At 44.1% G+C, this 12,418-nt stretch overlaps 1 pseudogene; it reads right to left on the bottom strand.

Moving 5' to 3' along the window:
- Positions 1 to 10,763: 10,763 nt before the first annotated feature.
- Positions 10,764 to 11,454, bottom strand: LOC142858399 (peptidyl-prolyl cis-trans isomerase A pseudogene; annotated as a pseudogene).
- Between the last annotated feature and the right edge of the window lie 964 nt (positions 11,455 to 12,418).

Below are 12,418 nucleotides of genomic sequence, written 5' to 3' on the forward strand. Positions count from 1 at the left end.
ATTATTCCATGGCACCGTACCTGTTCTATTTACCTACAAACCTCCTGAGGATAATTTCTTTCCTTTTTTTTTCCCCATTGTGTCTTGCCTTTTTGCATCCTTTTCTCTCCCCATTTTATTTTATTTTCTATCACTTAATTGCATCCTCATTTCTTTGTTTGTTTGTTTGTTAGTTTTTGTATTTTGAGGCAGGGTTTCTCTGGGTATCAGCCCTGGCTGTCCTGGAACTCACTTTGTAGACCAGGCTGACCTCCAACTCAGAGATCCGCCTGCCTCTGCCTCCCAAGTGCTGGGATTAAAGGCGTGCGCCACCATCGCCCGGCTGGGATTTTTTTTTAAAAGGTGTGATGTGAGCCACCATCACCTGGCAGATCCGCACCACTTGCTTGTTTGTTTGTTTGTTTTGATACAGAATCTACCTTCTAATGTGGCCTGGGATGACCTTAAACTGCTGATCTCCCTGCCCCCATGTCCTGCAAGTTGGAATTATTGCTGTGTACCACTGCAGGAGGCTTTATGTGTTGCCAGGGATTGAACTCAGGCATGGCACACGCTAGACGAACACTGAACTACATCTTTCGCTCTGTTTGTTTTTTGAGACATTCTTGCTAATGGTCTAGACTGGTCCTAAACTTAGGATCCCCTTGCCTCTCTCCACTTATTACAGGAATATGTCACCACACCTGGCCTCGATCGAAATCTGAATATCCGTCCGGCCAGCTCAAGCTTTCCTTTCTATGGCAAATCCTCTCTGTCACTTCAACCCACATAACTACAAACTTGCATTGGAAATATGCTGCATTATTTCATGCCTGTTTCCCTTTTTGCCTCACTCTCTCCACCCACCCACCACCCCATCCCACAGCTACCCCAGGAGCACAGACTGCATCTTTTGAAAATGCTTCCCTGTTGCTTTTTAACCTTAATTACTTCATAAGCTAAATCTCCAATGTAAAGCTCTCCAACTTTTCCTCGTCTTTCAGGCCTTTAAGCATGTACCAGATTATTTTAATTAGTTTCAATCATCAGCAGTAATAAATGTCAAGTGTAAAGAGAAGAACGTAGGCTCGGTAGTTAACAGTGTGCAGAAAAGCTGATTGAATAAATTGTTTCTTTTATATAATACTTCAATGTCTTTGACATGCTTGGTGTTTATCAAAATTGCTTGGCTGTGATGTTCACTTATATTTGGGGTAGGTCTTGTGTCATTGGTGGGTCACAGAATAGACTTGGGCAAATACAGCTGCAAAGTGTTCTCCTTTTGGAAGTAAGAATGTGACCCCTGTACCTGTGGACATAGGTCTGTAGCTCCAGCCACTCAGGAGTCTGAGATAGTAGGATAACAAGTTCGAGTTGTATCTGAGCTGTAAGTGAAGTCCAGTCTAGCTTGGACAATTTAGTGAGACATGATCTTAAAAACTCAGAAGTAAGAAAAGGGCTAGGAAACCAGAAGCGATGGCTTATGTCTACAACCCCAGTACTTGGGAGTCTGAGGCAGGAGGATTGCTGTTGGTTTGAGGTCAGCTTGGCTTCAAGGATGGCCTGAAGTACAGATTGAGACCCTGTCTAAACAAACAAATAGAATGATCTTTTAAATGGTCAAAGGGCTGAGTATATCTTGGCAGTAGAGTGCTTGCCTGGCTTGTTCAAGACTCTCAGCTCAATGCCCAGTTCTGAACAAAGAAAGAAAAACAGAAGAATGTGATTATTTGGAGCTAAACTAAGTTGTAATGCTTCTTACTTTTTCTAACTACATAATTTTAATTGGATTGCTTCCCCTTCTGAGACTATTTTCTCTGCTAAGAAAAAAAAAATCTGTTACCTCTGCAGGACTGTGAGGAAGACTAGAAGTGGGCAGGCGCCTGATCCGCTCCCTTTTCACCCGTGTAACCATGTTTTAGTATAAAGCTGAATGGCCTAGGACATGGCAATAGCTGGTGCAGGCCCCGGGGGCCTCCATGGAAGTATTCTATTCAAGAAACTGTTTCTGTTTCAGTCCGTCATCCCAGGAGTGACTGACAGCTGTCTTTTTTGAGAGAACTTAGAACCTCATTGACAGAGTATGCACAAAGGTCCATTTGTGTGGCAAAGTAATGGGGCGGCACCGTTACTTTATCATCTACAACAAAAATAGAGCTGCTGTGTCTGAAATAAAGATAAGGGTCTTTATTCGAGCGGCTACATTTTCATCATCTTTTGTGGAGAATATGGGTCACAGCAAGCAGTTCCCTCCCTGGATTTTGCCGATTAACCACTCACAGGGTGAACAATGAGTCCCATCTTTCTTGCTTTGTGTTACATTTCTCATAAGGGTGAAATGGTCGGCTAAGTAATCATTTTATAAATGAGCAAATATCAATTTTATCATTCAAAACAAAAAGTACATAATAAGAAGGCTCAGAGCCTACTGGTCCTGCAGAGAACCCAGTTTCTACTCACTGTGTCAGGGGGCTTACAGTTCCTGAGAATCAGAGGCCTGTGGCCTCCAAGGGTCTTTTCACTTACCTGCACCTCACACACCCCCCCCCCCCATCATTTAAAATAAATCTTAAAAATACTAAAGAGAGCCAAATGCAGAGGCACACACCTTTAATCCTAGCACTGAGAAGGCAGAGGCAGGCAGATCCCTAAACAGACTTTTCCTGTTCTGACCACTTGCTTCCAAATAACCAACACAAAGCTTAATATTACTTACAAATGCTCTGCCAGTAACTCAGGCCTATTACTAACTAGCTCTTACGTTTTAAGCTAACCCATATTCCTTATTTATGCTCTGCCATGTGGTGGTGCTTTTATTAGCATGGCACATTCATCTCCTGCTCCCTCTGCATCTCAATGGCAACTTCTGACTCCACCTTTCTCCTTCCCATCATCCTTAGTTTGCTCCTCCCCTCATCCTTCCTGCTTGACTACTGACCAGTCAGCATTTTTTTTGTTTGTTTTTTGTTTTTGTTTTTCAAGACAGGGTTTCTCCGTAGCTTTGGAGCCTGTCCTGGAACTAGTTCTTGTAGACCAGGCTGGCCTTGAACTCACAGAGATCCACCTGCCTCTGCCTTCCGAGTGCTGGGATTAAAGTTGTGTGCTACCACCGCCCGGCCAGTCAGGATTTTACTAAGCCAATTTGAGTGACAACTCTTTACAGTGTACAGGAGGATTATTATACATCACAGATCTATATAGCAAGGTCCAGAACAGCGAGAGCTACATAGTGAGACTCTGCCTAAAAAAAAGGATATATATATATATATATATATATATATATATATATATATATATATATATAAAATCGCCCCACAATCTAGAGATTTTATATCTCTAGAGATATTCTAGACCAAAGACCTTGTTTTTTAGCTGGAATAAATGAATCAAGTGATTTATCGCACTATTTTGATTTTTGTTTGTTTTCTATTTGCTCCTGAACTTCCTCTAGTTTTTCCTTTTTGTCTATTTATATATTTATATTTGCTTTTTCTCCTGAGCCATCAAGCCTGCCCCCAGCACTTTTACTTTCCATCTCTAGCTCCTCCCACTCACCCTTGCCTCTAATCACTGCCACATCATAGCCTAGCAGAGATCTGGGACTCAGGTTTCTCTGAGACAGTGGTATTGCAAGTCTGGTTCATTTGCTGCAAATCACTTACTTCCTGAAAACTCTGTCTCTAAGGAAACCTAGGTAAGGAAAAGATGCAGTGAGAAATTGATGGACACGTGTCCGCCTAGGAAACCAGGCATCTGCTTTAAAACACACCACCTCACAGCCAGTGTAGTACATGGAATTTCAGCCGCTTTTACCTCTTGAGCTTATTTTAATAAATTGAGTCGTGAGACTCAGTCTCTCCTTTCTTTCAGAAAGGGTCTCCTATAGCTCAGACTGGCCTAGACAGAATTTAGCACTAGAGCACACTGTGTAACCAGAGCTTGCTTTAAATCCCTGATTCTCCTGCTTCCATCTTCCAAGTGCGGAGGTTACAGGCTACGGTGACCGGCTTCAGCCTCTCACTTATCCATCCCTCAGAATTGTCCTGTTTCGGCGGCTGGAGAGATGACTCAGAGGTTAACAGTATTTGCTGCTCTTCCAGTGAGCTCTAATCCTGTCCCAGCATCCCACTGGGTAGCTTATAATGACCTTAACTCCAGCTCTAGGGGTTCCAGTCCCTCTTCTGGCCTCTGCAGTCTGTTTTTATTTCTTAGCTTCACCTGCCTTCTGTCTCCCCAGACCATCAGAGGCCCATGGGCCAGGACCAGACAAGCGATCAAGCCATCATATTCTAGAGCATATATGTAACACAGTGCAATAGACCCACCAGTCCCTGTAACGACAGACAACAAACACTTGGGAAACGTCATAAAATGCACAGAATTGAGATGAAAAAGGCTTAAGTTTGAATCCTGACCTTCAATGCTAGAGGCCTTCAAGGCTGGGTTTCCTCTCCTACTGTAAGGATTAAATGTCACTATTTTAGTAATTCCTGAGGGCTACCATCTGCTTGTTATTGAATTGACTGGTTAGAGCCATCGAGAGCAGGGGGCTAGGCAAGGTGGCACACCCCTGTGGTCAAGCCCCTCAGAAAGCTGAGGCAGGAGTGTACGGCCTGGGCTATATAGAGAACTATAGAGAACAGCCTGGCTTACACAGCAAAACCCTGGCACATAGAGGAGGAGGTGTGGAGGCAGGGGGACTGTGGAGACTGGGGATACAGTCAGTGGTAGAAAGCTTGTCTGGGGCCCTTGATTCTACCCCAGCAAAGAAACAAATAAATGCAATCTATGGCAACATGGAATGGAATGTTCTCTTCACTGTTTGGCTGACTGTCCTAATAAATCTGAAGCTATATTCTATCACTATATTATCTGCACACTTACTTGTTTTACTTCATGGTGCTATTGACCAAACCCAGGACCTATCCATCCCAGGCAAGCGTTTAACCCCTGAGCCTCAGCCCTGGCCCTTCATTTTTCTTCTAAGTTTTTTGGTGGTTATTTTTGTTGTTTGCTTTTCTACTTCTCCTCCCCCTCTTTCTCTCTTTCTCCTGTTCATCTCATTTAGACACAGGGTCACACTATGTTGCTCAAGATGTCCTTGAATTCCTAGGCTCAAGTGATTCTCCGGCCTTAGTGGCCAGGTACCTCACAGTGTACATCCCTGCACCCAGCTTGACCATTGATTTCGAAGGTTAACCCATCTCGTGTGTAGTTTCATATACAAATCATAGATTGGCAGAATCAGAAAGTTTCTTAGAAACCACCTAATTTTAATTGTTTCAACGACAAGATTTTTGATCAAAATCATATGTAACCGTTGGCAAGCCTAGACAATCATCATGGTTCCCAAGGTCCATCCTCTCATTTGTTCTGTAGGAAGAAATAAATGAGTTCATTAAGTTTTTATTTTATTTTTATTTATTTTTCTTTTTTGGCCAGATGTGGTGGCACACCTTTAGTCCCATCACTCAGGAGGCAGAGGCAGATGGATCTCTGTGAGTTCAAGGCCAGCCTGGTCTACAAAGTGAGTTCCAGAATAGCTATTAACCTACTCTCAAAAAATGCAAACAAACAAAACCATATTTTTTAGATTAAAAAATTTAATCAGCGGCTGAAAGAATATAAGAGCAAGAGAAAGGGTAGAATGTTGTGGAATGCTGTTTTCTGGTCATGAAGAGGCCACTGCCCTCTTGAATTCTCTAACTCCTGCCAGGATTGGGCTATCAGCAGTTTGTCACCAAGGGTGGGTGGGTGAGCACAAGGCTCCACGGTTCCCTGAGGGTTATGGTTGTTCACGCTGCTCGAAGAGGGAGAGTGTAGAGTGTAGTCGTTAGTAAGTCATCCTGATTAAGCACCACCACCAAAAAAAACAAAAAAGAAAATGAATCTTTTCTTTTCATACTTTTCTTTTTTCTTTTTCTTCCTTTCTTCCTTTCCTTATTTTTCTTTTTGTGAGATAGGGTTTCTTTATGTAGTCCTGCCTGTCCTGGAACTCGCTTTGAGACCAGGCTGACCTCAAACTCACAAAGATCCATCTGCCTCTTTAGTGCTTGGATTAAAGGTATGTGCCACCATCTACTAGTCAAAATAAATCTTATCACACAACTGCAAACAAAATAAGTAAAATGTATTGTCCTGCCCAGTTTAAAATACAAGTAGGGATAATGGGGAAATAAGACTCAGAAAATGTGAGAAGGAAATAAAGCATTTCCAGCTTAAGAAACCAGAAAACTATCTCACGCTGCTGCAGACTCGCTGCAGGTATCCGATGTCGGCACTACGCTCATCCAGGGGATGCTCTGGGCAAAAGTAGTTAATGAATGGTATCCCCACCTGTCTACAAGCCTGCTGCCCTGAAACAGGGAGGGGACAAAGGCACAGCGGAGCATCTGTCATCTGTCACGATTCCTTCCTTCTTTGCTTCCTTCCTTAAGTCCTTCCTTCCCTCCCTCCCCCTTTCCTTCCCTCCCTTCCTTCCTCCCTCCCTCCCTCCCTCCCTCCCTCCCTCCCTCCCTCCTTCCTTCCTTCCTTCCTTCCTTCCTTCCTTCCTTCTTCCCTTTCTTTCTGCTGTATTCCTGGCTGCCTACTACTTAACATATATTCCAAGCTGACTTCAGACTTACAGAAATCTTTCTGACTTTGCCTCCCAAGTGCTAGGACTATAGTATGAGTCTGGCTCCCTGATCCAATTATTTTTTATTTTTTTTCCTTTTTCCGTTTTTTTTTTTTCATAGCCCTGATTGTCCTGGAATTCACTAGGTAGATCAGTAGATCAGGCTATCCTAGATCTCATAGAGATCCCACCTGCCTCTGCCTCCAGAGTGCTGAATTTAAATGTATGTGCCGCCACACCTGGCTATTTTTAAGTTCAAAAAAATTAAGTTAGGATTTTAACAGCTTCCTACCTGTATATATTCTAGTCACTCTCCCAATACCCTCTGTTTCCTGCCCCCCCTACCCCCTCCCTCCTATCCCTTTCCCAAGTTCATGCCTTTTGGTTTTGCTCTGTGACTGATTTAGTTTAACCAGGGCCATCTGCGCAGCATTGGATTGGAACTGTCCATTGGAGCCTGCAGGAGCTAGCTATGTTTTAATCTATATCTCATGCTGGGCTGGGCTGGACCCTGTAGAGATCCACCTCCCTAGGCATGAAATCCAGACCATTGCGCTTGGAACTCTGGCTCCAGGGCTTGCCAGAGCTCCCTTGTCTCAAGGACACTGGCTTGTGGTTAGTGCATCCTAGAAGTTGATGCACAAAGATTCTATCAGAATCGTGCTTTACGTCTCTAACCCCAGCACTCTGGAGGCAGAGACCATAGGATTGTGAGTTCAAGTCCAGCCTCCATTACATAGTGAGATCAGATCCTAAATCAAAACAAACCAAGGCTGGGAGTGTAGCTCAGTGGCTCACACAAGATTTAGGTTCCATCCCCAGCATTGTTGGGTGGAGGGGGAACCTGGCCTACAGATTTGCAATTCTGGCACTATTTCCTATCTTCCCTAGATGCTCACTCAATCCAGGGCTTTTTTTTTTTCTCTCCACAAAACACTTAGCAAACCAAGTAAATGAAAGATTACTTGGAGATCACGAAATCTAAGTGTGAAGGGGGCTGTTCTGAAGGGAGATTTCATTCAGGGCGGGGAAGCCAGATGACTCACAGTTGCCTCTAAGTAGAGAACAGTCTGTGCTGTGTGAACTGCCAACTCCAGGCCTCTGACTTCCTGCGCCGTACCGGCTGTGCCTCGGTCATTCTGAGCGCCAGGCTGGCGAGATTGGCACATCACAACAGATAGGTTTTGCTGGTGGAGCCACAGACAGGTGTATCTCTTGTGACTGTTTTTGGGGCACTGGCAATAGTGTGATGGGTGTTTATGCTTCTCACTCACCCACACTCTCTCAGTTGCTTGTTTGACAGCCACTGATGGTCAAGTGTATCTGTGACGCTGTCTGTTTAATCTTCTGTGGTTTCATGTGTTTAATTTTCAAAAGGCAGTGTTATTCACCATGTATATATGTCCCCAGACTTTGGTGAATGACCTGTGCTAATGTCATATTCTTCTATGACTCTAATAGAATAATTATAATTACTATTGCTTCTCTTAACATGCCTTAGATGCCATAAAACTATGGCAAAGAATGGGAGAGATAGCTTAGCAATTAAGAGCCTAAACATAAGATGAGTATATCAACATGCCTATAATCTAAGCACTTGAGAGGTGGAGACAGGAGGATCGCTGAAAGTTAGAGTCTAGCCTGAACTATATATAATAAGGACTTGTCTCAAAAAAAATAAAAAAACGAAAGAAAGAAAGAAACTGAAACATAAACTCCATAAAGTGGCCACGCAGACACAGGACCTGAGTGTGGTCACAAAACTCACGTTGTTTGTTCTTTTTAAAGCCAGGCATGGTTGTGTATACTTTGTAACCTCAGTGCTGGGGAGATGGAGGCAGGAGGATTCCTGGGGTTCAGCCTACTCTGTGAGCTAGAGGCCAATGGGAAACCCTGTCTCAAGTTGGTTTTTTTAAAACTTAATTTGTTTGTTTGTTAGTTGTTTGCTTGTTTTCTAAAGAGAGGAAGAAAGGGCATGGAGTTGGGTCTGTGGGGGATCTGTGAAGAACTGGGGGAGAGGGGAAAGTTGGCAGGTCACACCTTTAATTCCAGCACCCAGGAGGCAAAGGCAGGCGGATCTCTGTGAGTTTGAGGCCAGCCTGGTCTACACAGCAAGTTTCAGGACAGGCTCCAAAGCTATGGAGAAACCCAGTCTCGAAAAACCAAAAATAAAATAAAAATAAAAAGTATATAAAATATTAGCTCATTATAACATGATTAAAAGACTATGAGCTAAGCCTGGTAGCACAGGCTTGTGATCCTAATACTAAGTAGACCAAGGGAAGAGGATTATTGTGAGTTCACAACAAGCCTGGGGGCCCAAAAGATATCTGGGTGACTAAGAGCTGTTGATACTCTTCCAAAGGTCCTGAGTTCAATTCCCAGCACCCAGATGGCAGCTCACAATCATCTATAACTGCTGTCCTATGGGATCCAAAACCCTCCTCCTCCTCTTCCTCCTCCTCCTCCTCCTCCTCCTCTTCTTCTTCTTCTTCTTTTTGTTTTTGTTTTTCGGGACAGGGTTTCTCTGTAGCTTTGGAGACTGTCCTGGAGCTAGCTCTTGTAGACCAGGCTGGTCTTGAACTCAGAGAGATCCACCTGGCTCTGCCTCCTGGCTGCTGGGATTAAAGGCGTGCACCACCACAACCTGGCCTAATATCTTCTTCTTTTGTTTGTCTTTTTGTTTTTTGTTTTCTCGAGACAGGGTTTCTCTGTGTAATGACCGAGGCTTTACTGGAATTCACCCTGTAGACCAGGCTGGCCTCGAACTCACAGAGATCTACCTGCCTCTGCCTCTCAAGTGCTGGGATCAGAGGTGTACGCCACCACTGCCCGGCAATACCGTCTTCGGGTGTGCAGACATACATGAAGACAAAACACCCAAATACATGAAAGACAAAGCCAGACTGGGTTTCACAGTAAGTTCTAGCAAGCCTGGGCTACCTACCTTGTCTCAAAAAAGCCCCAAATCAAGCTACAGTTGAGCATGGTGGCATACACTTGAGATCAGAGCCTTGCCGTGCAGTTCAGGCTGCCCTGGTACTTGCTATGGAGTCCAGTCTTATTTCAGACTCAAAGGCCGCCCTGCACTGGCCTCTCGAGTGCCGGAACAGAAAGCGCGGCCCCACTGGGTCCAGCTTGCTGTGCATTTCCGGCTGTGGAGTCAGAGAAAGATCAGACATGGCACATTAAGAGGTAACTGTGCTGCGAACTACCCTGGTTTGCTGTAACAAATGAACCGAAATCGTGGCTGTTACTGATTTAAGAAACTGAGCTTCATAACTAACTTAGAATTGTTTGTTTTTCCTGTCAGGTTTTGCCATGACATTATGTAAGAAACAGAATGTAATACTTCCTGTTTTCCATTCGAAGAAACTGTAAACATATCAGCAAATAGGGAACTGTGTCTGAAACGTCCAGAGGGTGACACTGCCGTTCTAAAACTTCCTTCTCAAGCAGGGAAGAGGCCTCGGGGGAAATCGTATGCATATAGAATGTTATATAATATCGTATGCTGTACATGGCATATACATGGTTTTTGCAGTGACTCCCTGCTTACTCTGATGACAGTTATCTTACTCGACCCATCAAGACAGGGTACTGGGTGTAATAATTTAGTTCCCTTTCAAGTGATAAGGCCTTCGTAGAAGATCTCAGCCATGAAGTTTTCATTCTGTCCACTAACTCAGGTTTTGTGTCAGTAGATAGTACAAATAGTTCCAAGAAACAAAGGATCATGAGGGCTGGAAAGACAGCTCAGTGGTTAAGAGTGCTTACTGTTCTTCTAGAGATCCCGAGTTCATTTCTCAGCACCCACACCGAATGGTCCCCCCCCCCCCCACTGTCTTAACACCAGCTCCAGGGCATCCTGTGCCCCTCTCTGATCTCCAGACACTCACACATACACACACACACACACACACACACACACACGCAGAAACAATAATAAAAACAAATCTTATCAGGCTGTAGTGGTGCACACCTTTAGTCCCAGCACTCAGGAGGCAGAGGCGGGTGGATTTCTATGAGTTCAAGGCCAGCCTGGTCTACAGAGGAGTTCCAGGACAGGCAGAAAAACCCTGGCCCAAAAAAACCTAAATAAGTAAATCTTTAAAAAAGTAAAGGATCTATGAAGCTCTTCCAGTTCAGAATGTTTTCTTTGTTTTTTTCTTACTTAGTTTTTATTCATAATCATAAACTTAACTCTGCAATCCAGCTAGACTTGAAGGGAAATGAGGAAAATATGGAACCCAAAGAACTTCAGTGAGAGCAGAGATTACAGGGTACTGCGAGCAGATGGGGCTGGGGTGCTCTCCTGAGCTACAGAAGGAATGGTCTGGTGGGTAAGAAGCCCGCAACTCACAAGAATTAGAGTTGTCCACAGTCGGAAATGGTGTCTTGCTGGTCTTGACATTCCTGGACCCAAAACGCTCCATGGCTTCCACAATGTTCATGCCTTCTTTCACCTTCCCAAAGACCACATGTTTGCCATCCAGCCACTCAGTCTTGGTGGTGCAGATAAAAAACTGGGAACCGTATGTGTTTGGTCCAGCATTTGCCATGGACAAGATGCCAGGACCTGTATGCTTCAGGATGAAGTTCTCATCCTCAAATTTTTCTTTGTAGATGGATCTGCCGCCAGTGCCATTATGGCGTGTGAACTCACCACTCCCGCACATGAATCCTGGAATAATCCTGTGAAAGGAAGAACCCTTATATCCAAATCCTTTCTCTCCAGTGCTCAGAGCATGAAAGTTTTCTGCTGTCTTTGGAACTTTGTCTGCAAACAGCTCGAAGGAGATGCAGCCCAAGGGCTCGCTATTGGCTGCGATGTCGAAGAACACGGTGGGGTTGACCATGGATGCAGCAAGCGGTGAGAGGGGACAGCGGCATCTGCAAAGCCTTGTTTGTTTATTTGGAGATAGGGTTTCACCATATTATCCAGGCTGGTCTTGAATTCACCGAGTCTCATCTTCTAAGTAGCTAGGACTAACCAGGATATGTCTCCAATTAGACTCATTCATTATTTTTTTTAAATGTCCATCAAAAAGGCGGACTTCCTGACTTGATTCATGCATTGAAGGGTCAACTGAAGATCAAAAAAATCAGATATTTCAAAGCCACTCTTAAAATCAAAGAGTACATGCCTAATTCCAAGTGCCATCTTTAGCATCATGATTAAAAGTTTACACACATACCATTCTTATAATTACACATAACACCTCATTACATTAACAGCCACCTCAACTGCACTAGCCTATAATGGTCTGTTTATTCATTCATGTGGTAATCATGTATTACTACCTACTATTCCATAAGCATATAGGAGCTTAATAAAGGCTTTTTAGCATATGAATGCAATCATTTTACCTCTTTACAGTGCATGTTTTGAGAGTCGAGCCCCCATTATTGCCCTGCTGTGTTACTGCCCCCACTCCATAAAAGGGAGGGCCATTGCTATATGTACAACTTATGTCCAAGAGACTAGCTTTGACAATGAGCTTCAAGTTCTGTTCCTCCTTATAGATAGATTTTCAGAGATGCTTCCAGAATGTCTGCTACTCAGCCTCCTAAACCTATGCACTGCCTGTTGCGAGCCCTGCTTGGAGTCCTCTGGCTTCAGCCAGATCCCCTTGCTTCTCATCAACCTGCTCCTTCGGGTGAACGAAATGTGCATCCTACTCGCTCCATGACTACCGTCCGGGGCTCAAGGACCTTTAGCTGTCTCAGCTTTTCTGGTGAAGGGACTCTGGCTGCTGTGACCATTGCTTCTGAAGTTGACCAGATTAGCAAAGTGTCCTTTAACTGTCCCCCTCACCACTC

The sequence above is a fragment of the Microtus pennsylvanicus genome, chromosome 10, assembly GCF_037038515.1.
Source record: "Microtus pennsylvanicus isolate mMicPen1 chromosome 10, mMicPen1.hap1, whole genome shotgun sequence".
NCBI lineage: Eukaryota > Metazoa > Chordata > Mammalia > Rodentia > Cricetidae > Microtus > Microtus pennsylvanicus.